The 24,976-nt window shown below is 44.8% G+C and overlaps 1 protein-coding gene and 1 long non-coding RNA gene across 2 annotated transcripts in view; one reads left to right on the top strand and one right to left on the bottom strand.

Moving 5' to 3' along the window:
* SLCO4A1 (solute carrier organic anion transporter family member 4A1) overlaps positions 1-24,976 on the top strand; it is a 948,198-nt gene that overhangs the window by 896,762 nt on the left and 26,460 nt on the right. The window lies entirely within an intron of this gene.
* Positions 321-23,824, bottom strand: LOC138580321 (uncharacterized). The gene is made up of 5 exons (XR_011304232.1): positions 23,706-23,824; positions 23,379-23,494; positions 23,163-23,252; positions 766-869; positions 321-467 (listed from the first exon to the last, which is right to left on the bottom strand). It is a non-coding gene; the product is annotated as an uncharacterized lncRNA (long non-coding RNA).

Genomic DNA, 24,976 nt, shown 5'->3' on the forward strand with positions numbered 1-24,976 from the left:
TCCCCTCTCCCTTTCACCCTTGCACTTTTCCCTTCCCCTCTACCCTTGCACTTGCGCGATCTAAATGACACCTGGCCTAGTAGGATCGTTGTCTGTCTCCCCTTGTTTCCCCCCCCCCACCTCGTCGCGCCTTGAAACACTTGTATATAGGCACGTTACAAATGCCATATCATATCATATCACTCTTTTTTAAATCCATCAACAGATAGTTCATCGAAGTTAAATAAAAATAGATTGTTATAACTCACAAGTGTATACGATTTATAAATAACAAAGATGTTCATTAATTTAGTAAAAAAACAATTTTAATTGTAGTCACAACTCATTCACCATTGCAACTTTAAAGAAAGCCAAATTAGCTGTCAACAGAATATGTTGATAAGTAAAGGTAATCCATGTATACAATTCAAAGGTGGCTGACGCGTTTCGGTATAAGTATCCCTTCTTCTTGAGCCAAGTGGTTTAAACTAGAAAACAAAAAAGTGAATGAAGACTGTTTCAATCATGTATTCTTCCCATAAACATCATGTATATACAGAGGAGTAACAGGCTTTACACAGCATTGCTGATTGGTCATGTATGTAACATTCTGAACACAATTCAAAAGACATTCTAACATGAGAGTCATAATTACTTTAGTTTTCAGAGGCCACCATTACAGCCAGTATGAACTGGTATATCCAATCAACGTTCCAAATCAAACAGTTAAGAAGCTATATGGTTATTAAAGCAACTCTTGGGCCAAAGTGTTTAGAGTTAGCATACCTTGATTATGGAGGAAGTGAAGTATGTGTTTTCCCCTGAGAAATGGCGAAATGGAGTGTTGCACTACGGTTGTGGAAAATGTTCCTCTCTTCAATGTGGAGCACCTAGAGTCAAGAAAAATTATATGTCCTGACTTAAATTCCTGTAATGTAGTGAGTACTCGTTACTCTCCACGATGCATGATAGATAAAACCGAAGATACTCTGCAGCCTGTAATACCCGAAAGTGTAAATATTTCCTTAGAAGAGACAAAAAATGCAAAGCAAAAATATCCTGCTGTTTCAAAAAGGATTAGACATAGATAGTAAAATGGCTTACCTCTCAAATATAGAGGCACGAAGAAAATAAGAGTGCTATAATTCATGTTGCTTCGAAAGTTTGACGTTATAGGCGTTGTCACCACAGCATCAAATGGAATATTCTGTGCAGAGGAAAATATGTAAAAATAAAAAGATCGAGTAGTGAGCTCTATTGAAAAGGACCTTCCTGGGGCTGTGTAAATAAGTAAATAGACCAATATCTAGCCTAACTGCTGCTTACCTCTGCAGTGTTACTGTAGAAAACACTGGCAGAGGATGAAAAGTGTCCGTTCTACTCTGCGTTTCTCCCTGTGTCCGCACGTGCTCCAAAACAGATGCGCTGCTCGTTCGTGCTGCGGTGGGTTTCCTCATAACCCTGGCAACCCTCTTAGTTGTCAGCAAGCAAGACGCATATTAAGACAGTCTCTGTCTGTATGCATGTTAATAGCCATAGAAAACGGACTAATCTGTATCTCTATGTGCAAGATGCTGTTTTGAAAGTGTGTGTGGGCGCCATCTTGGAACGTCCAAGACGCTCATAAATGAGCTTATATCAATGTGATACTATTTTATGTCAAATCTAATATTATTATAGAATGAAGTAAAAGTAATGAATAGTCTCATGTGTAACCATATTTATTATGACGGTGAATGTGATAAGTAAAAAACAGGGGGAGTAGTAGAAAATTGCCTGGACGCACGTGTTTAGGAATACCACTCTGGCCGTAATGGAGACCCTGCTTTATAACTCATAAAGGTTATTTTATATTCATTCATATGCATGGAATATGACATGTCAAGTGCTCATAAATAAGGTCTTAGTTGTAAAAAGTGGGCCGGTCAACACACCCCGGACTGAATATATTTTAACAGTTATTCCACTGTCAAAAACATATCAAGTACTCATAGATAAGGTCTTCATTGTGAACAGTGGGCCGGTCAACACATCCCGTTCTGTGTCTATTTTAACAGTTGTTCCACTGTCAAGAACAGTGTGTGGCATCTGTTACACCTCATGTAGAACATCCTTTGCTCTCTTTTAACATTTAAACCAACTTGATTTCACAAGTGGCTCTAGCAATTGCCTCCAGGGTGTTCCCCAATTAAAATAAATCTTCACAGTAATGGGATAAGAATACAAAATTGTACATTCGACATAATTAAAAAGAAATAAAGAATCGAGGTCAGTCATCAGTCAGATAATCAGATAAAACACCTCAGGGAAAACTCTTCATTAAGACCTTTAATGTGTCTAGGAGGTATATCCAAAACTTTTCCCTACGTGAGAGAATTGATTGATAGTCTCCCCCTCTGTGTGGTTTCTTGACTACCTCCAAAATCTGGAATTTGATCTGGGCTACGGTGTGGTGGTATTCTGTGAAGTGCCTTGCCAATGGTGATTTTATGTTATTACACCTGATATTCGATTTGTGTTCGGTTATTCTTTCTTTGACCGCTCTTTTAGTTTGGTCCACATACAGTTTACCACGGGGCATTTAATTGCATAAATAACCCCTGTTGACATGCAGGTAGCGTAACCTCGTAGTTTGAGTCTCTTGCCCGACTGGGGATGTGTTATGTTTTCACCCTTAATTACATTGTTGCAGTGGGAGCATCCCAAGCATGGGAATGTGCCTTTCTTTCTTGTTTGCAAGAATGTTTGTTTTTCTTTGGGGGGGTCTCTCCGCTCTTACTAGTTTGGCCCTCATTACAACCCCGGTGCTAAACCATGGCGCTATTAGCACCATGGTTGGTGCCGGTGTTGTAACAAGTCCGCCATGGTGGAATGGGGAAATACCGCCCCATTCCAAGGTTGGTGGGGCGGTAATTCCCCATGCCGCCATGGCCCTTCCCCATTCCCATTTTTGCCCCATAGGGCTCAATGGGACTGGGGAAGGCGCTAATTATGGCACCGTAAATTACGGTGCCGTAATTAGCTCCTAGGTCCCTTTGCGGGTTGGTTTTTTAACGCCTGCTAAAAGCAGGCGTTAAAGTGCAACCCACAAAGGGACCTCGTAATCAGGCGTTAAGGGTTTAACGGTGCCGACACCTTTTACGGCACTGTTAACCCCTTAACGCCTGGGTTGTAATGATGCCCTTTGTCTCTCAAATTTTGGCCTCTTTTGAAGGCCATCATTGGGGACTTAGGAAATAGTGTTTCAAGTAGTGGGTCACTGTGGAGAATTACCCAATGTTTTTTGATGGCTCACCATACTTGAAAACTCTGTCGAGAATACTTCGAAATGTAAAGTAATGGTGTCTCCTTGTTCTTACTTTTTGGTGTGTGTAGTTGTTCTTTACTCACACTGGATGATCACTCTTTGGCTTCCTCTAAAACAGACTGTGGGTAGCCCCTTTTGGCAAACTTGTCCAATAATTTAGTGCATTCAACATCAAGTCCCGCTGGATCTGAGACAATCCTTTTCAGTCTTAGAATTTGGCTATATGGTAAGCTCCCCAGCATTGACTTAGGATGAAAACTAGAAAAATGTAATAAATTACTGACATCGGTTGGTTTGTGGTAGACATTGGTCTCAATTTGGTTGTTTTTAATCTCCAGGAGACATCTAGGAAATGTAAAGATGGTGTTCCTACTTCCATTGTGAATTTAATGTTTTGATGTACAGAATTCAAAACATTAAAGAAAGTGAAAGGAAGCTCCCTGGAAACAGCATCAGAAGAAGTGGAAAAAACAACAACCCTACTCCAGGACCTTGGGTTCTCAATCAACAAGGAGAAATCGTCACCACTAGCAACACAGACAGCAATCTTCTTAGGAACAGATCGGGACACTCGAATCCTGAGGGTTCGCCCATCTCCGGACAGAGTGGCCACCATGTGAAACCTCATTGCATGGTTCAACAAGAGAGCAAGCTCCACTGTCAGACAATACAAGTACCTCCTGGGCATGAGGTCCTCCTGTATTTTCCTCATACCAAATTGCAGACTGAAGATGAGACCGCTTCAGGAGGAGCTGGACAGCCAATGGGCTCAGCACAGTGGATCATGTGAGGACATCGTGCAGCTCACACCAAATTTCCACAAAGCCCTCGAATGGTGGGCCAAACACTCATCCTCTTCCAGGTTTACCCTTCCAGAAACCCACGTCCACTCTACTCTTGAGAACAGACATTTCACTCACGGGCTGAGGGGCCCATCTGGGCAATTTACAAGCCAGCGGGATGTGGTCATCGGCAGAAGCCTGTCTACACATAAATGCACTGGAGGTCACGGCCATCCGGTGGGCGCTAAGGTCCAATCTACCAGTATTTTCGAGACAGATGGCGACAGTGTAGACAGACAACACCACGTCAATGCACTGCACAAACACACAGGGCGGCACCAGGTCCAGGATCCCTTCGATGGAGGCTCAACAGATCTGGAACTGGGCAATACACCACAAAATACACTTGAGGGCAGAACATTCCCCAACAAGGACAGTGTTTTGGCAGACAAGCTCAGCCGACAATTCCTTCAATCCCACGAATGGGAGATCAAGGAACGTGACCTCAACAGATTATTCCTCAGATGGGGAAAACCCACAATAGACCTATTTGCAACCCGCGAAAACAAGAAGTGAGATCAGTTCGCTTTCAGGTATCCAGAGAAATACTCCCTGGGGGATGCATTCTCCATACAATGGAAGGGGAAATACCTTTACGGGTTCCCTCCGACACCTTTAATCCTGCAGGTGCTGCGCAGGATACACGAACAATCCTGCACAATGATAATAATAGCACCAACGTGGGCACACCAGATTTGGTACCCTGCACTCCTTCAACTAGCACTGCAGAAGCCTTTTCGCCTCCAACCTCACCCACACCTGTTGTCTCAACACAGGGGTGAACTACTTCACCACAACCCGGCCAGCTTGTCCCTCAGGTGCTGGCTCCTTAGCAGCGAAAATTCCATGATCTTGTCCTAGACCCTGAATGCTGGGGTATACTGCGAGCTTCCAGAGCTCTGTCCACCAGACGGACATATACCAAGAAATGGAAACGGTTCAGATCCTGGTGTTTAGAAGCTGGCACAAATACCTTATCAGCATCTGCAGAACAGATATTATCTTACCTTCTACATTCAGCAAGGAACGGTTTGGCAATTTCTTCCATCAAGGTCCATCTTTCGGCCATCTCCGCTTATACCCCCAGACCTCATCAAAACTCTCTAGTGGCACACCCGGCGGTCAAAACCTTCATTAAAGGGATTATGCGCTCTTTTCCCAAACAGAGAAAAATTACTCCTGCCGTTTAGTCTTAACACAGTCTTAGCCACGCTAATGAGGGCGTCTTATGAACCCATTCACAGGTGTGACATTAAGGTTTTATCGTGGGGAAACAGCCTTCTTGGTGGCTATCACCTCGGTCATGCGTATCAGGAAGCTACAAGCACTATCCACCGAGCCGCCCTTCACAATCTTTCACAAACATAGGGTCAGTCTACAACCTCAACCTAAATTAATTCCTAAAGTTATGCTTGAATCCATTTTAGCGGAAAGAATTGTTTTGCCCACTTTCTTTGGCAGCCACACAGCGGAGCGGACGCTGCATTCACTAGATGTGGCGAGGACACTCAAATTCTACATTGAGAGAACAAGAAAATTCAGGACTTCAACAAGACTTTTTGTCACCTTTGCAGGACGAACCAAGGGTAAATGCAGATCAAAACAAAATCTGGCACTTTGGGTTTCCAGTTGCATTACTCACTGTCACCAAATCAGAAATAACCCTCTGCCAGCCACGCCTATGGGCTGCAGGCTACGGCACACTCCACCAGAGGGAGAGCGGCCTCAACTGCATTCCAGGCAGGAGTGTCTTTGAAGAACATCTCCCGGGCAACCACCTGGAGCACGTTTTTCCGGCATTACTGCTTGGAAGAAGACAGCAGAACGCAATCTGTGGTAGGACAAGCAGTGCTTCAGCACTTATTCGCCTAAGGCCGTAGCAGCCTCTTGTTCCTTGACTTTGATTCTTGTTTGTTCCCAACGTCCCTCTACATGGTCTTTATGGTAGCCTTACTGTGTACGCTATAACGTTGTGACACAAGATATGTATATAGCACATTCACACACAGGTGCAACCTTCCGGCTATCAGACATGTTCGATGATATTTGACTGCTTGGTATTCTATTTAAGCATATGCATCTATGAAAGATCCAATGCTGGAGAAGTCTTAGTTACTTACCTGTAACTATTTCTCCAGCATTGGTATATTTCATAGATTCACAAGCGCCCGCCTTCCTCCCCTGAGGAGAGGTTGCTCCCTCTCCAGTCAGTCATCTGTTACTAGCCGTCACAGTTCAAAATATGAGGATGGCTGACTAGGGTGGAGCCTAAGCCCTGCAACCTCATTGTTGGGGCCTAAAAGGACCAAAGGAGGTGGAGGGACTCCACAAGTGAAGGGCTACACAGGCCCTATGGGGCTCTATGGGTGTAGCTTTTCTTCCTATAGGAAGACGTTTTATATTATTATTTGTATTATTTACATTACCTAGGATTCCCAGTCTGACGCGGGGGAATATTCAAGCATGTGAATCTATGAAAGATACTAATGCTGGAGAAAAACAGTTACAGGTAAGTAACTAAGACTTCCTTTTTTCTACGGTGCCCCTTAAAGTTCTGTACTTGGTCCTCTCCCTTTCTCTCTTTACACTGCCCCACTCTCTGCTCTTATTTATTCATTTAATCTTTCCTTTCATCTCTATGTAGATGATACATAAATCTTTCTCTAATTTTCTTCCTTTGACTCTATTCTGTCCAATGGATCAACTTGCCTTTCTGCTGTCCAAAACTGGATGTCTTCTCATTTTCTACAACTCTATCTTTCTAAGACTGAGATTCTGTTTTTTCCAGCTTCAACTATTTTGTCTACTCTTCCTCTTCTGTCTCTCTTTTTTTCCCTCCTTCCTCTCTGCCCTTTTCCTCTTCTGCATGTAATTTGGGAGTTATCTTTGATTCTTTCCTTTCCTTTAAACTGCATATCTCTTGTATTGCTTGCTCCTGCTGCTATGCCCTTTTTTAACACCCGTCATGCTTGCACCCATCTCTCATTTCAAGCTATTAAACGTCTTCTGTTCTGCCTGTTCTTTTCTCGCATTAACTACTGCTCTTTTCTTCTTCTTGGCCTTCCTGCCTCACATCTTCTTCCTCTCCGATCTATTCATAATTCTTCGGTTCGTCTTCTCTTCTGTTTACCTTTTCACTCCTCTATCACATATTTGTTACTGTCTATTTCACTGCTTCCCTTTGACTCACGCCTTCTCTACCATTTTCTTTCTATTGTTTTTAAATGTACTCAGGGCTTGGCTCTTCCTTATCTTTCTTCGCTAGTCTCATTCTATTTTCCCTCTCTGACTTTCTGATCACATAATCTGCTTCTTCTCACTGTCCCCAAGACCACCTGTGCTTCTTCCCATTTCCGATCTTTTGCCCTCTTAGCCACTAAACACCGGAATTTTCTCCCTCTCTCTATCCGCTCTTCTTCATCCCTTCCTATTTTTCAATCTAACCTGAGAGCTCAACTTCTCTCTAAGAGACATTTATTCTTGCTGTGAACATTTCCATTGTTTGTTTTAACAAACTAGGAACCAGAGGAATCAAAGGTCTTTGTGGGTACCTTGGTTGTTTGGATTCAAAGTCTATAGAAGTCCCCTCATGTACACTGTTCCCGCTTTGTTAAGCTTCATGGTGGAACATTTGTGGGATAAATCCTGGCTGGTTCTGGAGAGGGAGAGACAGGAGAATACTCTGACCAGTCTAAGGGAGACATATCTCTAGTCGGAGGTGAGGGGGTCCTCATGAGGATACGTGACCCTAGAAGAGCAGGCATCATTTTTGTGGTGACAAAAATGTTGTATTTATTTTATTTGTATAGCACTTTACGCCAAAGTGCTTTAGCAAGGTTCAAAGACAGTAAAAAAGAATGCATGAATGGTGCAAGGTATGGCAAATGGTTAAGTGGTAGAGGTAGACAGAAGATAGTCTTTCAGATGAGTCATGAAGAGAGAAAAAGACAGAGATCTAATAGAAAACGGTAGGATATTCCAGTGTATTGGAGCAAGAACAAGCAAAAGCGGGAAGTTGCACAGGCGGACGAGAAGAAACTGAGATTGCGAATGAAGTGCGCGAGAGGGAGAATAGAAAGACACAAGAGCAGAAAGATAGGGAGGAGACAAGCCATGTAAAGATTTGAATACAACACAAAGAATGAAAAATGAGATGGCCTTCAAACGTAAGCCAGTGAAGTGAGGAGAGGGCAGACGAAATAGAGTGACGAGGTGATAGGCCAAGAAGGAAGCGAACTGAGGAGTTGTAAATGGAACGTACGGGGGTGGGTTGATAGGCAGGAAGACCCATTAACAAAGAAGAACAGTAATCTAATCTCGACAAAACAAGGGAATTAACCAGGAGTTTAGTCGCATGAAAGGAGAGGAAGGGACATACATTCCTGATGTTATATAGCTGGTAGCGACAAGTGCGGATAGTAACAGAAATATGAGCCGAAAAAGAAAGGGAAGAATCAAAAAGAATGCCAAGATTTCTGGCATATGAAGACAGAGGTAGATTGGCAGGAGGAAATGGTATAGAAGGTGGAGGAATGGGGGCAGGACAGAGGAAGAGAGAAAGAATAGAATCTCTGTTTTAGTAGGTTTCATGTTATGTTATGGTGCATTTGTATAGCGCCTTATGTACCATTCGTATGATCTCAAAGTGCTGTGGGTTGAATGCCCTCGGGGACCGTGGTCCGTATCAGTGGAGAGAGTAGTGTAGCATTAAGTGCTTGGGTGCACTTGGTATGTGTGCAGCCAGAGTAGTTTGCGCGGGTTGGCTGCATTCTAATGCTAGGTGTGGTGCTGTGGATATGCGCGATCAGTGTAATGTGTGCAGGAAGGATGGTGGTCTCAAATTATACAATCTGGCTGCCGTGGGGCCTGTGTAAGAGATTATGTGTGCCGCAAGGCTGATTTTTCGTGGGGTATAGCTGCGTTTACCAGGCTGTTCTATGAGCGATGTAGGTATGTGTGCAGCTAGGCTAAATTGATTGAGGGATGTAACTGCATTCTATTGTTTGTTGATGTAAAGTGCAGAGTGAGCATATTGGTAGGAATGAGGGTCTGTAGTTATTGGTGGGTGGCCCCTCTTATTGGGATGCTTTCGGAGCTCAATACGCCAGCCGTGTCTGTCCTGGTGGTTCGTGGTAGAGGATTTCAGAGAGAGGTAAACTCGCTGGTGAGGGTATGTTGTGTTATCTCAGTCGGTCCTTTTCCAGACGCTCTATAGTAGGACTCAGAGGGCCCATTTTCTAGGTCCCTGGTGGAATTTTAAGCTGTGTTGCTGGGTGCTTCCTTGGTTATCGCATGATTCGCCAGAGAGCCCAGCCAAGCATAGTTACTTCTGTGCCTCCGGTGCAGGGTACTAAGTTCATATTGCTAGGTAGACAGGGGTAGCCTCTGTTGATCATATACCACCATCTATGCCTTGGTGGTCGAGCTGGGTGCGTGCAACCCGCAACTGCATAGGCCTGAACTCCTTTGGTCTATTGGCCGACTTCCGAGCCCTGACTTGCTGCTTTTCCGGGTTGAAGTAATTAATTAACTAGCCGTCTTCCTTGGGTCTTCTGTTGATGTGCTTCGAGTTAATGCTGATTCTCTCAGAACCTTGGCCATTATGGTATGGATTTATGGCATTAGGTGGACCCTTTCATGGATTTGGCAAAAGCCATGCTTTTAACGCTTTACGGAAGGCCATGTAGTCCTGGTTGTGTCGAAAAATAGGGAGGTAGTGAGTTCTGCAGAGTAGGTGCCAAGGTACGCTGACCCTCCATGTCTAGCTGAATTGGAGGCTGGGATCATTAAAAGGAGTGCCGTGCTTGACCTTATGGTGCATGTTGGGTGGTAGGGCATAGTCTTCACTAGGAGGTATGTCGTGCCGGCCTTGTGCACTGCTCGGTGGGTGATTCACAGGATTTTTAACATGGCCCTTCATCCAATAGGTAGCCAGTGGAGGCTGCAGAGAGCAGGCAAGATGTGGTCCCTTCGTCCCAGTGCAAGGAGGAGTTTAGAAGCTGCGTTTTGGACTCTTTGGAGTTTGTTAAGTTGGTGGGCCGGAGCACCCAGGTACATGGAGTTTGCATAGTCCAGTCTGGACAGGACAATGTAGTAGCCATTCTGTTGGAGAAGGTGAGATAAGGGAAGATGCGTCTCAGGATCCTGAGGTGGTAGTGACCAGATTTGGATACATTATTGATCTGTGGGACAGGGTTGGGCCCGAGTCGAATGTGCAACCAAGGTTTTTGACTGTGTCGAAGGTAGAGGGTTGGGGATGCCGAGGGAGGGAGGACATGGGAGTGGTTGCGGGAGTAGATCTGTGTTGCCACACACCATGATCTCGGTTTTCACTGGGTTGAGAAGGGGGTGGTTTCTAGTCATCCATTGGCCTATTTCACAGAGGCAAGCTCCTAGGTCCGGGCATTGATCACAGCTTGTTTTGGTGATTCTTTGAATCATTTGGGTGTCGTCAGCATAATTGTTGCAGTTGAGGTCGTGCGAGCGGATGATCCCTGGCAGCGGGGTCATTGAGAGGTTGAAAAGGTGGGGAGAGAGGCAGGCGCACTGGGGTACTCTGGTTTTCACTGGGCAAGCTGAGGAATTTAAAGGGGGGAGGCTACTGATGTGTTTCCTGTTGTTAAGGAACGAGGCAATCCAGTTCAGTGCTGAGTCTCGGATTCCAAGGGAGTGGAGCGGGTCGAGGAGGATTGAGTGGTTAACGGTGTCAAAGGCAGCTGAGAGATCAAGGAGAACCAGAGTGGTGCATCCTTCGGAGTCTGATGTGACATTGAGGTCATCCCAGATCGAGAACAGTGTGGTTTCAGTTCCATGGCGAGGCCGGAAGCCAGACTGAGCGGAGTCTAGTAGGTTGTTGGATTCAGTGAAAAGGTTGAGTTGAGAATAGGCAGAGCAGTCGATGAGTTTCGCCAGGAATCTGGTGTTGGAAATGGGCCTGTAATTGGATGGCTGGAGGTGGTCAAGACCTGCGTTTTTCTGAAGGAGTTTGACTTGCGCTACTTTGAAGGGGTCTGGGAAGGAGCCAGAGGTGAGGGAGTTATTGAGTATTTACTTAGTCTGTTCTTGCGCACAGGTGGAGAAGATTTCTTTGAGGAGAGAGGCGGGGCAAGGGTCAAGGGGGGACCCGGAGTGTCTGCTGCTGGAGAGCAGTTTGAGGAATTCCTTGCTCGAGATCAGCTTGAAGGAATTGAAGATTGTCGTTGCAGGGGCAGGGCGATCTTAAGGGGCGGGTGGGGGGTGAGGTTGGCGAGTTTGGCATTAAGGGTGGCCATCCTGTACTTTGGAAGTGATGGGAGAGGGAGTTGCAGAGCACGTGCGTGGGCATGGTCGGGGCTTTCTTTTTTTAACTTTATTTATAAGTTTTCAACTTAATACAACTTCTCACCCACATGAGGGTGGATTAACTGTGTGCCATTCCCCCTCCCCCGCCCTCTGCCTCCCCCCTCCACACTTCCCAGCGTTTAACGCCCCCGTGCGTCCGCTCTTTTCCTTCTCAGTGTTTTTCTTTCAAAGTGTTAGGTCAAGAGATTGGGCTAGATACTAGTTTGTGCACTGTGTCCTTTGGGTCTCTGAAGGAGGAGTCCCTTCGGCTTCGTTCATCAGGAATAATACCACTGGGCCCCAGATGTCTGGTGGGCGAGCGTGTAGGGGCAGTGTTTTAACAAAGTCAGTCTCCACGTCCTGGCAATAGAGGAAGTCTTAGCGCCAGTTAGTTGCTGTGGGTGGGGGCCCTCGACCCCAAGACATGGCTACCCTCCTACGGGCAGGTGTTAGTAGCAGTCCCGCGAGCTTCCTCATAGACGGGGAAAGTAGTCTCGTCATCCCCAGTAGAGCTGGGGTGGGTTGTATCTCCTCGCCTACGATGCTGTCATCTCGAGGACTTGATTCCAGAATGGGGTCAGCTTGGGGCAGTCCCATGCGAGGTGGACAAAGTCAGCTTTGGGGTTCCCGCACCTTTCACATCTTGGGGGTGTGTCGGGATGTTGTTTGTTCTTTTTCACCGGTGTAAGGTAGGTCTGGTGCAGAAAGTTAAAATGGATCAGTTTGAAGCGTGAGTTAAGAGCTATTTTTTGTGTTTGTCTCAAGATGAACGTCCAATCTTCCTCTGGGATGGTTATGTGCAGGGACTTATCCCATCTTGCTTTTGCGCGGGTGTTGATAGGGGTTGTGTCGGTGATGATGGATTTATAGATGCCTTCCCCATGTGCCTGGATCACATTGTGAAGAAGCTGCCACGTCGGGGGTTGTCGTGGAAAAGTTAGAAAGAGTGTTTGCAGGGTATATCTGGTTCGGAAATATATGAATGTGTCAAGGGCGGTGGCGCTGCCTCTCAGTTTTGCTTGCTGGGGGGTCATGAAGATGCCTTCGGTGAACAATTCGCCCAGAGCATTTATGTGGAGTTTGTCCACCCACTGGTGGAAGACCTTCTCTGACGTCAGCGGGATTCCTGGTATAAATTTGACTGGGAGGAGAGGTGAGTATCGTATTTGAACTTTGTATTTTTGGGCAATTCTCTTCCAGACTTTGTATGTTGAGAGTACTATGTTCATGGTGTTATTGGGCACTGGGAGCTGGCTGATGATAACTGCCCTTAGAAGATTGGGAGTCACCAGGGCACGCTCTATTTGTACATGTGGTCTAATCATTTGTGTGGAGTACCAAAAGCTAAGGAATTGTGCTTGTGCTGTCCAAAAGTATTTCTCCAGGTCCGGAATGGCTAATCTGCCGCTGGACACCGGGAGAGTCAGTGTTGAGTGAGCAACCCTGGCTGGTTTACCTGCCCACAGCAGTTTGAGGACCATGCTTTTCAGTTACTTTAAGAAGGATTGTGGTAGCAGGATCGGGATGTTGGTGAATAAGTATAGAAGCTTCGGCAGGATCACCATCTTGACCAGGGAGGCTCTGTCCCACAGAGTCAACGGTAGAGACTTCCAACGCATATTTTTTCCTGCAAGGTTTTCGCCACTTCTTCATAGTTGTCGCGAAATACGTTGTGGTAGCTTAGCGACATCTGTATCCCCAGGTAGCGAACACAGGAAGTTTCCAATGTGAACTGGAAGTCGTCTGCAAATGTCTTGGTAGCCGGGGTCAGCGGGAATATGATGGACTTAGTCTGGTTAATTTTTAAGCCGGATACTGCTCCAAATTTAATTACTTCCCGCATAACTGGGTTTAAGTTTTCGGCGGGGTCGCGTATAAACAGTGCCACGTCGTCTGCGTACAAGGATAAGATCAGCTTGTGTGGGCCTATGTTGAGCCCTCTGAGGCTTCGTTGTTCTCGAAGATTGGAGCCTCATTATCAGTGCAAATATTAAGGCCGAGAGCGGGCACCCTTGCCTAGTCCTGCGTTGTAGCCCTATAGGGGCCGATTTTGCAGCGCCCACTATGATGCTGGCCCGGGGGTTGGTATATAATAGTGATATTAGCTTGATGAAATGGGCCCCCAGGCCCATCCTAGTGAGAACTGCGAAGAGAAATGGCCACTCCACCGAGTCGAATGCCTTTTCGGTGTCGAGCAATACTGCAACTGCGTGGTGGGAGGGATCAAGGGCTTCAATGATGCTAAATAGTCTTCTAATTCCGAAGGTCGTGTTGCGTCCGGGTACAAATTCAGCCTGATCAGCGAGCACTAGTGCAGGCATCAGTGGCATCAACCTGTTTGTGAGGACCTTCGCCAAGATCTTGTTGTCGAGGTTGGGCAGGGAGATGGGGCGATAAGATGCGCATGCCTCCGGTGGCTTGCCCGGCTTGTGTAAGAGGACTATATTGGCTTCACGGGTGCTCTGAGGAAGGGATCCTTTTTCCAGTGCTTCTTCGTATACTTCGGCAAGGAGGGGGGCCAGGGTCTTTGCGAACGCCTTGTAGAATTCTCCCGTTAGGCCGTCTGGGCCATGGGCTTTGGAGCTTGCAAGGGTTTTGATGGCTTTGATGATTTCCTCTGGCGAGATGTGTTTATTAAGGGGTTCGCACAGCTGCTCTTCTACCCAGTAAAGTTCTGTGTTTTCCAAGTACTCTTGTAGGGCGTTTGAGTTTGCGTTGTGTTTTGAACTATAGAGTTCCTGGTAGAAAGTCCTGAATTCCTCTGCAATTCCCTCATCTGTGTGTATCAGCCTGACTTGTTCGGAGCGTACTCCTTCTATTGCTGTTGGTTTTCTATCTGCTTTAATTAAATTTGCAAGGAGGGCTCCAGGCTTTTGGCCTTAGCCGTATTGGCGGACTTGTCGGTTACGGTCTAGGAACTTTATTTTGCGATCTGCTGCAGCACAGAACTTTTGCAGTTCCTCTTTCAGAGCGGCTTGTGAGCTTGGGTCATTCGAGTTTGTGCATCTGAGCTCGACTTTCAAGATGTCTTTCAGAAAGAACAGGCTAATACCCTGTCACCGCATAGACCATACGATTGCCAAATCGACCTGATACCCTGCTGCTTGATATGCTGCTTGACCATACTGTACATTTCATAGTACGTTCTCCTGGCCGTATCGCCATATTGAAAGAATGAAGGCCCTCCGGGATTGGTCCTTTTTCTATGGACATTAATTTAGTTAGAACTAGGCTACACCCTCTGTTTCTGCCTTTTTTCCTGCTTTTTTCCTGTTGGTCTCTGCTTTGGTTTTTTCCTGCAGAGACTATATAAATACTATGGTCACGGCATTTGGAATTAATGTTATTTCAGGTAAGCTTCAGAAAGGTTGAACAAAGCACCATAATAATAGAAAAAGGACCAATCCCAGAGGGCCTTCATTCATTCAATATGGCGATACGGCCAGGAGAATGTACTATGAAATGTACAGTATGGTAAAGCAGCATACGGGAGGTAGCCTGTCAACCTGTTTGAATAGCCCTAAGAACTAGGACTCGAGAGCAATATCCAGGTATACTGTACTAAGATGAATGGGCATAATATCCCATTTGCGCGAGGTTCCCGAAATTCATGGGTAACTAGTAATAAAGGAAAGACTATATCAGAGCGATCTACTTCCAAGATGGCGGCCGTAATTTTTAACTAACGTGAGAAACCGGCGTTGCGAGCAAGGAGTTAGTCACAGCTCCGGATCGAACGCGGAAGCAGAATACGAGCTTGTCTCTGTAAATAAAGGTAAGAGACACGATACCCGCGAGTAGTAACACTCTATAGCTGTTAGTAACATCTAGTAGGAGAAATGACACGAGCAAGTGTCTCTATGGAGCTATATATTTATAGATGCCATGTTTTGGTTTTTGTAGAGATAAATCTCGCTGCATGGAAACTCAGGTTCCTCAACACCCAGTTTGATAACTTGCAGCATACGAAATGACCATTCCTTCGTTCAAGATAATTCTGATAAGCCCTAACTGTTAAGCGGGGATTTGCTTAAACAATAGAATGATGACCGTTTGAGCTCCACAATACCAAGTGATCCCAACCCGTGTGTTTTTTTCCCCTTATTTAACAGAAGTGCTAAATAGCCATATAAATGGAAGCAGCCACTGCTAACAGAAGAGCCTAAGTCCAGTTTGGTAATAGAGCAATTCCTTTATAAATCTGGCGGAATACAAGACCCTCATTAAGGTACATAAATATGTTTTCATATTCAATGAATGACAAGAAGTCCACCAATGAAAAAAAAAAAACCTTTTTTGCTACTTCTCAGAAATCCTTCTAAATTAGATTATGTAAATCTATTTTCAGGTGGACTACCCCAATATTGAAAAGGGTATTACACTATTCTCGAGGACATCTCTTGCTTTATTCAAGTTTGTCATCTCGACTAACTCCACGCATTAGACCAGGTAAAGTTACCTCTAGGTCTTTTCTAGTTTTATACTTAAAACAGGGAGATGAAATTTAGCATTTTAAGCTTACCCTTTCTCCTGGATTGTTTTTATCAAGAGTTGCAACACGTTTCATAATAAAAAGGAAATATCGTTTACACTGTTTACAAGACGCGGGAGAGAAAAAACTCCAGCACGGTGCAAGAAGAGCAGAAGTATTATGTTTTTCTGATTACCATGTGACAATTACTCCTGAGGAAAGTTCCTAGATCAAGTTAAGAGAACTGATACATGTCGAGTGTATAACAATAGTATATGTCTGATCCATTGAAATTCCAGAGTGATTCAGATAATGACATTTTCAACTTAGAGAGATAGTTTAGTTTCTCTATAGACAAATTCATAAACGTTGATTTAGATCCTAGCCTATCTTAGCAGGCACTGCTTGTCACAGTTTTTTTTATTTGTAATTTTATATACAGTGTTTTTTATATAAGATGTTTGAATAAAGTAATATTTTTATATTTCAATATTAACAGTTGTAGGTTAATGTTTGTAACTGTTGATACAAGCTTTCTATTTCTTGTTTAAAATATATTTTTTTTAATGCTCGCCATATGCCCTCGAGGGAGCGGTTATGCGTTCAGGTGGGGTGTGAACCATTTGGGGTTAGATCCTTTGCGGGTGGTGGAGGGAGTGAGAGGGAGGAGTAAGTTGTTGAGCCGAGAGTCAAAGGATTCGATAGGTAGAGGTCTGTCTGTAGTTGGGAGTGAGCTTAGCAAGGCTTCAGCCAGGTCAGGCAGCACCTTGACCATGTTCCAGCATTTGTGGTTGTGTGGTGGGACCAGGCAGACCTTGGGTGGTGGGGTCAGTGTGCGGACAGAGGATGGTAGGGCTGAGTGGTCTGTCCAGATGAGAGGTTTGGGGTTGTACACTGTGACGAGGTCAGAGGAGCTGAAGATTGCACCAAGGGTGTGGCCTCCGGTGTGGGTGGGACCAGTGGTATGTTGGGAGAGATTGAGTGCCTCTAGGCTGTCGACCAGGGGTTGGGTCATGGAGTTGTTATGTACATCAAACCAGATATTGAAGTCCCCCAGTTGAGTGAGGGAAGGATGGGTGACCTTAATTGTAGCTAGTGAGTCACAGAGATTGTTGGCAAAATGTCTGTCGTATCCCGGTGGCCTGTAGATGAGTCGGAAACTGTGAGATAGTGGGCAAATAGGGATAGTCTGACCAGCAGAGATTCACAGTTAGCTGTGCATGGCTGGGTTTCGGTGACTGAGATTGATAAACTGGGTTTGTGGAGGATGGCTCCTGCGCCACCTCTCGTGGCTCTGTCGTGGGGGATGAGTGTGTAGTCGGGTGCGAAAGCCTTGTGTGCGACTGGTTTAAAGTCATCACTGAACCATGTTTCAGTGATGAAGATGAGATCAGGGTTGTCAAAGGATAGTAGGTCAAAGATGCTGTGTCTGTCTCTGGCCACGGAGCAGGCATTGAATAAGAGGCAGGTGACTTGGTGGGTGGAGGTGGTTCAACTGATGCTAGTGGCCAGGTGGATATGGTGGGGAGGGATTGGTAGCAGCGGGAGGATGTGAGGTGGGAGAGGCCAGAACAGTTGGAGTGGTCCAGGATAATGTTGGGGGGGGTGAGGTCGGGTGGGAGAGGGAAGAGAGAGCGTGCAGTGGCCGGTTTGCATATGATGGAGGCAGGCGGGAGGGGGGTGTGGGCAGTGAGTGGTGCCGATGTGGTGTGTGGGTACCGTCTGGCTGATGGATGGCCTGCAAGTCTGGAGGGAAGGGGTTATGTAGAGGTGGTAGGGGAGAGGTAGCGTACGAAGAGGGACAATCTGGGAGTGGCTAGTGGGTAGTTCCTGACAGCCGGGCTATGGGTGGTTGGGACAGAGGACTGATGCAGGCGAAGTGAAGCATAAAGAGTCCAGGCTGGGGGCCGGTCATTTTTCCTGAGTTTAGTGTGTTTGGGCGCAAGAGGTTTGTGAGAGAGGGTGGGGGGGTTGAAGGGGAGAGGGGATGAGGCAATAGTTCTGGCCAGTGCTTAAAGTGGGCCGGGGCCTGCCCGTCCCACCGCCCGCAACATTGGCAGGATGCATTATCCCGTCGCGGCCGCAGCCGCGACGGGAGATGCATGCGCCTGCCATGAAGTCAGGCGATCTGACAAAAGTGGCAGCCAACCACAGCGACGCTGTGACTGAATGCCACTTCTGTAAGTCAAAATAACTGCATCTGGTGACCACTCGCGCGAGAGGTCAGCAGAGGCGGTTACTGTCCCTTTGTTTCCCCAGGTCGCCGAGGCGTCTTTAACCCTCGGCGAACCTGGGGATTCCTCGACATATTTCGAGGTTTATAAAAGATGGCTTTGAAAGTACACATTTCAAGCCATCTTTTATAAAGCTTTGCCGACGGACAATTTTGTCCGTAGTCAAAGCTTTATAAAAGACGGCTTGAATTGTGTACTTTCAAAGCCATCTTTTATAAACTCGAAATGTTTAAAAAAGATGGCCTGAAAACTAGGCAAATCGTAGGGTATACACACAAATATATATAAATGTTATATATTTCTGTGCGTACCTTACAATGGTGTATGTACTGTGCAAGCCATCTTTTCTAAACATAGAAATATGTTACATATTTCTATGTTTAGAAAAGATGGCTTGCACAGTACACACACCATAGTAAGGTACGCACAGAAATATATTACATTTATATATATTTGTGTGTATACCCTACGATTTGCGTACTTTTTAGGCCACGCCCCTCCCACAAGCCACGCTCTCAAATGAGGCCCCCCCCTCGATTTCTTACCCCACTTAAAGCCCTGGTTCTGGCATGCAATGCTGAGCGAAGGCAAAGGGGTTTAAGGGGGTGGTCTCGAGATGGAGGGTGAGTGGATGCTGGGAGGGTGGGTGTGGGGAGATGGGCATAGCAGGTGGAGAGGAAAAGGGGTTTGACTGAGGGGAGATTGAGGGGGAGGAACTGTGAGTGAGTTGGACATGCTGAAGGGACGCTGGGTATTGGTGGGAAGTGGGGAAATTGTATGGCGAGGCAGGTCGGAGTTGGAGTGGAGGGTTGGTTTTATTTCAGGGTTAATGAATGGACATGGACCTCTCCCTGAATGAGTGATTGTTGTGTTTTCAAGGGGGGGGGGAGGTATGCGCGGTACTGGCTAAGGCGTGGAGGGATGTGGGCGGTGGAGTTGATCTATGGGGTGAAGTTCTGCGTGGAGGAGCAGATGAAGCAGTGGTGGCAGGGGGGCTGTTTATGGAGTGTACCAGTTTGAGGTAGCATATGCAACAGCACCTAGATTTGAGGCACCTAAAATGGGGGCACAGTAGTAGATGCAGCAACACCTAGATTTCGGACACCTGGATAGAGGGAGAAACCCGCTTAAATGGGGGCACAGTTGTGAGTGTGACAACATCTAGATTTGATACACCTAGGTAGAGGGAGAGAGCGTCTAGGGAGAAACGGCTAAAATGCAGGCACAGTAGTGAATGCAACAACACCTAGATTTAAGACATCTGAAGTGTGGCCCAGTAGTAAATGCAACAACACCTAGATTGGAGACAACTAAAATGGGGGTAAAGTAGTAAATGCAACAACACCTAGATGTGAGACACCTAGCGTGTGAGCACAATAGTAAATTCAACTACACCTAGATTTGAGAAAACCTGGACAGAGGGTGAGAGCCTCCAAAATAGGAACACTGTAGCAAATTTGACAACATCTGGATTTTAGACACCTGGATAGAGGGAGAAACGGCTAAAAAGGTGCATAGTAGTAAATGCAACAACATCCTAGACTTGATACACCTAAATGGAGGCACAGTAGTAAATGCAACAACACCTAGATTTGAGACACCTAAAATAGGGGCACGCTAGTAGATGCAACAACACCTAGATTTGAGACACCTAAAATGGGGACACACTAGTAAATGCAACATCACCTATAGTTGAGACACCTACAATGGAGGCACGGTAGTAGATGCACCAACACCTAGATTTGAGACACCTAAAATGGGGGCACAGTAGTAGCTGCAACAACACCTAGATTTGAGACACCTAAAATGGGGGCACAGTAGTAGCTGCAACAACACCTAGATTTTGGACACCTGGATAGAGGGGAAAGAAAACAGCTCAAATGGGGGCACAACGTGAAAACGCCTAGATTTGAGACACCTAAAATGTGGCCACTCTAGTGAATGCAACAACACCTAGAACAGAGACACCTGTAGTGGGGACATGCTAGTTAATGCAACAACACCTAGATTTGAGACTTCTAACATTGGGGCACAGTAGTAGATGCAGCAACACCTAGATTTGAGACACCTAAAATGGGGGCACAGTAGTAGATGCAACAACACCTGGATTTGAGACACCTGTAATGGGGGGACAGTAGTAAATGTAACAACACCTAGATTTGAGACACCTAAAGTGGGGGCACAGTAGTAGATGCAACAACACCTAGATTTGAGACACCTAAAATGGGGGCACAGTAGTAGATGCAACAACACCTAGATTTTGGACACCTGGATAGAGGGGAAAGAAAACAGCTCAAATGGGGGCACAACGTGAGAACGCCTAGATTTGAGACACCTAAAATGTGGCCACTCTAGTGAATGCAACAACACCTAGAACAGAGACACCTGTAGTGGGGACATGCTAGTTAATGCAACAACACCTAGATTTGAGACTTCTAACATTGGGGCACAGTAGTAGATGCAGCAACACCTAGATTTGAGACACCTAAAATGGGGGCACACAACACCTGGATTTGAGACACCTGAAATGGGGGGACAGTAGTAGATGCAACAACACCTAGATTTGAGACACCTAAATGGGGGCATACTAGTAAATACAACAACACCTAGATTTGAGACACCCAACGTGGCGGCACGGTAGTAAATGCAACAACACCTAGATTTGAGACTTCTAACATGGGGGCACAGTAGTAGATGCAGCAACACCTAGATTTGAGACACCTACAATGGGGGCACAGTAATAGATGCAACAACACCTAGATTTGAGACACCTAAAATGGGGGCACGGTAGTAGATGCAACAACACCTAGATTTGAGACAGCCAGAGAGAGAGGAGAGAAGGGAATCAGTCAGGGAAGAGAAGGAGAAAAGGATTGGTGTGTCATCCGCATAGAAGTGATGGGAAAGACAAAAATACATGATTATAGTGAAAAGAAGAATAGTGTATTGAGAGAAAAAGAAAGGGTCAAGCACAGAATCCTGGGGTACATCATACTGAAGGAGAAAGAAGAAATAAAGTTAGCCCAAGAGACCGAGTAAATGCGGTGGGAAAGATAAGAGTGAAACTAGTCAAGAGCAACATTGCGAAAGGCCAGAGAGTAGAAAGAAGAACAGAGTGGTCTACAGTTTCAAAGGCTGCTGCCAAATCAAGCAAGACAAGAAGGGAAGACTGCTTGGTGTAGCGAGAGGATAGTAAAGAGTTGGTGACATATAGAAGAGCTGTCTCTGTAGAGTGATGTGGACGGAAACCAGATTCTATAATAGGGAGAAGAGAAGAATAATTGAGGTGAGCAGATGCTTCAACGTAGACAATGCATTTGAGTAGTTTAGAAATGGGAGCAAAGAGATAGTATGGAAATTGGAGAAAAGTGAGGGATGAAGAGTTGTTTTTTTCAGGATGGGGAGAATGGAAGTGTGTTGGAAAACTATAGGAAATGTGGCAGAGGTTGTAGAAGTGTTGAACATCAGGGTTAAATAGAAGAGAAGAAGAGAATAGATCTTAAGTATTAAAGTTGAGGGCTGAGGGTCAGAAGGAGCTGCTGTAGAATGGGCTGGAGCAAAATAGGTGACAACCTTGAACTCGGATAATGGCGAAAAGGAAGAGATTACTGAAGAAGGAGAGGGAAGGTAAGTGTCCACAGAGGCTGAAAGAGAGCAAGGTGAGCAAAAAGCCCCAAGAAGATTTACTTTGGATATATAGAAATTAGCAAGGTCAGAGGCTGAAAGAGAAGAAGTGCGAGAGGGGCTAGGGAGAGGATGAGTATGAATGGTCAAAAGATAGGAGTTTGCATCAAAAGAAAGTGAAATGGGAGGAGGTAGGAACAGAAGGAATAGGTAGATGAAAGGAGGAGGAAAAAATGTAATGGTTAGTAGAATAGATTGTAGGAGCTAATACGAGGAGAAAAAAAGGATAGTAGAAATAATGAGTTCAAGAAAAGAGCCAGAACAATGGGAAGATGACGTTGTAATTTCAGTAAGGTAATACGAGTGTATTATACATAGAAAAGGGATAGAAGCTTGCATGGTTGAGGTGGAGGTTAAAATCACCAAGAACAATAAGAGGAGAATCGGTAGGAAGGATGAACAGTAAAGATTCTAAGGGGCTTGTTACAGGTTTCCCAGTATCCTGCCGTTTATTACGGTGAGATACTGGGAAACTGCCCCTACAGTCTCTGCCGCCTGATATCCCTGTATTACCTGGATATTACAGGTGGCCGAGAAGGCGGTAAGTTCCCATTCCATGGAGTCCTCCAAGATCCCATGGGATGAGATTGCCAGAATGACAAGCACCAGTAGTACCAGTGCCGGTGATTCTGGCATTTATTTACCGGTAGGGGCCTCATCTACTGGCAGGTCAGGCCTGCCGATATACACAATACACAATATAGACAGGGTGCTGGGGTTCAACATTACAGGAAACCACGCAAATTAAATGGTGTGTAGAGAGAAAAAATATTCAATGTACTCTTTTTTTTACAAAAATCAATCATAAATGTATTAATATTCAAAAATCGCAACACTGTTAAAAGTTAAAACTTCATGTCAATATTAAAGACCAGTTGTTAATACCTTAATAAAAACATTACCTCATATAAAGACACAATCAAAAAAATGTATTATAACATTGGTGCACTGACAACAGATACACAAAACACTACAGTGTTTTATTCATAAAAAACAGCTAAATGTATAGCTAGAACAAAAGTGCTCCAGTGACAACCTACTACAAATTACTTAATTACTACCTAACATGTTTCATTCCTATCAAAATATTCTATATAATTGTGGACCTTCTTCAGGGCGGATTATGTTTTCATTCAGTGTTGTCATGGTGACAAAACATCAAAGGAAATATTGCTCACGTCTTAATTAGCTTGTGGTCTCCTGTATCATGAAACACAAAATAACAACTCTTAATTAGTTGTTCTTTGTCATTTACTTAACATACTCAATGAGAAAAGCAGATGGCCTTACATTAATATAGTGCCACACATAGCTTACTCACTTACCTATTATATATTCTTTAAATAGGTCTTTTCGAGGAGTTTAATTTCCCTCGTAACTCTCTTTCTATAGAGACACAAGTGCATAGAATCTTCCTATAGAGACACAATTGCATAGACCAATGGTCAAAGGCATCCGATGGCACATACTGTTTACTCATGTTATGTGAAAATTAATGGAAAATGAGTGAAAGGTGGCAACTACTTATAGCGTTTACTTACTAGGAGAGTTGTACTGGAACTTAAACGTGACTCATATAAATCATAAAAGTCATAAAGGTCATTCCTTCTCAGGAGTAGCCAAAGGTCAACCGCCCAAGCGAGACAACCACAGGCATCTGGAAGGCAAATGTAATGCCACTTTTAGTTTCACCGTTTTAGATAATTAATACGGATAACAGCATTCAAGGAAGTAACTAAAAGTGCTCAGAATTGTTTGCAGTTAAATCTCATCCCAGACATACATGCATCATTATAATACTCGATTAGAAGGCAGAATATTAGTGAAGGCAAAGACTAATAAAAGCCCTTCAGGTATCAGATACACACCTCATAGGAAAAATAAGACGCCTACTTCCATATGACAAATCTAGTCAAATGTGCATGAACCTCTTAATAGCTGTCACACTCTACAGGAGTTGCCACCTCATTCGGTACGGGGAACTGCTTCTGTAACGGTAAATAGTTTGTGTCACATGGCAGCACTTCACACTTGCCGATTCATAATTATAATTAAGCGGTACTAAAATGTAGCTGTGAGGCTTTCAAATACCCCAACAATGCAATTACGCATATGATTTAAATTACAGTGCACTTAGAAAACCGTAACTTAATGCGAGGAGTATCAAAGCGTCTTTTTTACCTTGCCGCCGATTCTCTCATTCAGAACACTTCGGGAACTGCACAGCTTGTCAACAAAGTCTGTTCCCACTGGAATATGAGCTGGTCTAAATAATTACATACGCATGCTCAACCATTGTTCCTGTTCGAGTCAGTAATAGCATGTAAAACTTGGTGGCCATCTTAGACCGGAATGGTTCACATTTCGATCAAGGTAGACAAACCATTTAAGGTCAAGACTTACATAGTTAGAGTCACGACTCAACTGTGTCTTTATAACACACAACATGACTGAGTTTTACCGCGCCCATGGAAAATCAATCGACTCATCTCATACCTTCGTCACATATCACTCCTGATTGTTGATCTCATCACTTCCAACTAGGTATAGACAAATCAGCATCCCTCATCTCTTTAATTGGCTAGCTCTGCAAACATCTTATCTGCTCAAGCTCTGCCACTCGATATTCTCATTAATTCCTGTTTCATGGCTCTTTGTTAGAAATATTAAGTGCATTTCATCTCTAGTGAGCTTTAATTTATCAAATTTAGTGTTATTGCTCACATTGATTCCATCTCAGTTCTTCGCAGTTATGTCCCGCTATCATGAAATGCTCTACCATAAGGGCAGTCAGAGTTCTGTTCCTAATACAGCTCTTATGTTCGTCAATGCAAACTTTTACTTTGCGTTCTGTTTTCCCAATATAGATTTTATTACAGGGACACCAGACAACATAGATGCCCATGGGGTGTTGCAATTCGTAAAGCTTCCTTGTTACCAGGGTTTATCTAAACCGATATCAACTTCCGTTGGTCTTATCGTTTGGGGACAGCATCTACAGTTACCACAAGCACTGTGGCCAACTTGGCTGCCCAAACCCCATTTTTATCTTAAGATTGATTGTCTGGTCATCGGTTCATATATATCATTTCCAGTCAGTAGTTGTTTGAGATTTTTGCTCCTTTTATAAGCACATCTA

The sequence above is a fragment of the Ambystoma mexicanum genome, chromosome 3p (genome assembly GCF_040938575.1).
Source record: "Ambystoma mexicanum isolate Mex_15411 chromosome 3p, UKY_AmexF1_1, whole genome shotgun sequence".
Taxonomy (NCBI): Eukaryota; Metazoa; Chordata; class Amphibia; order Caudata; family Ambystomatidae; genus Ambystoma; species Ambystoma mexicanum.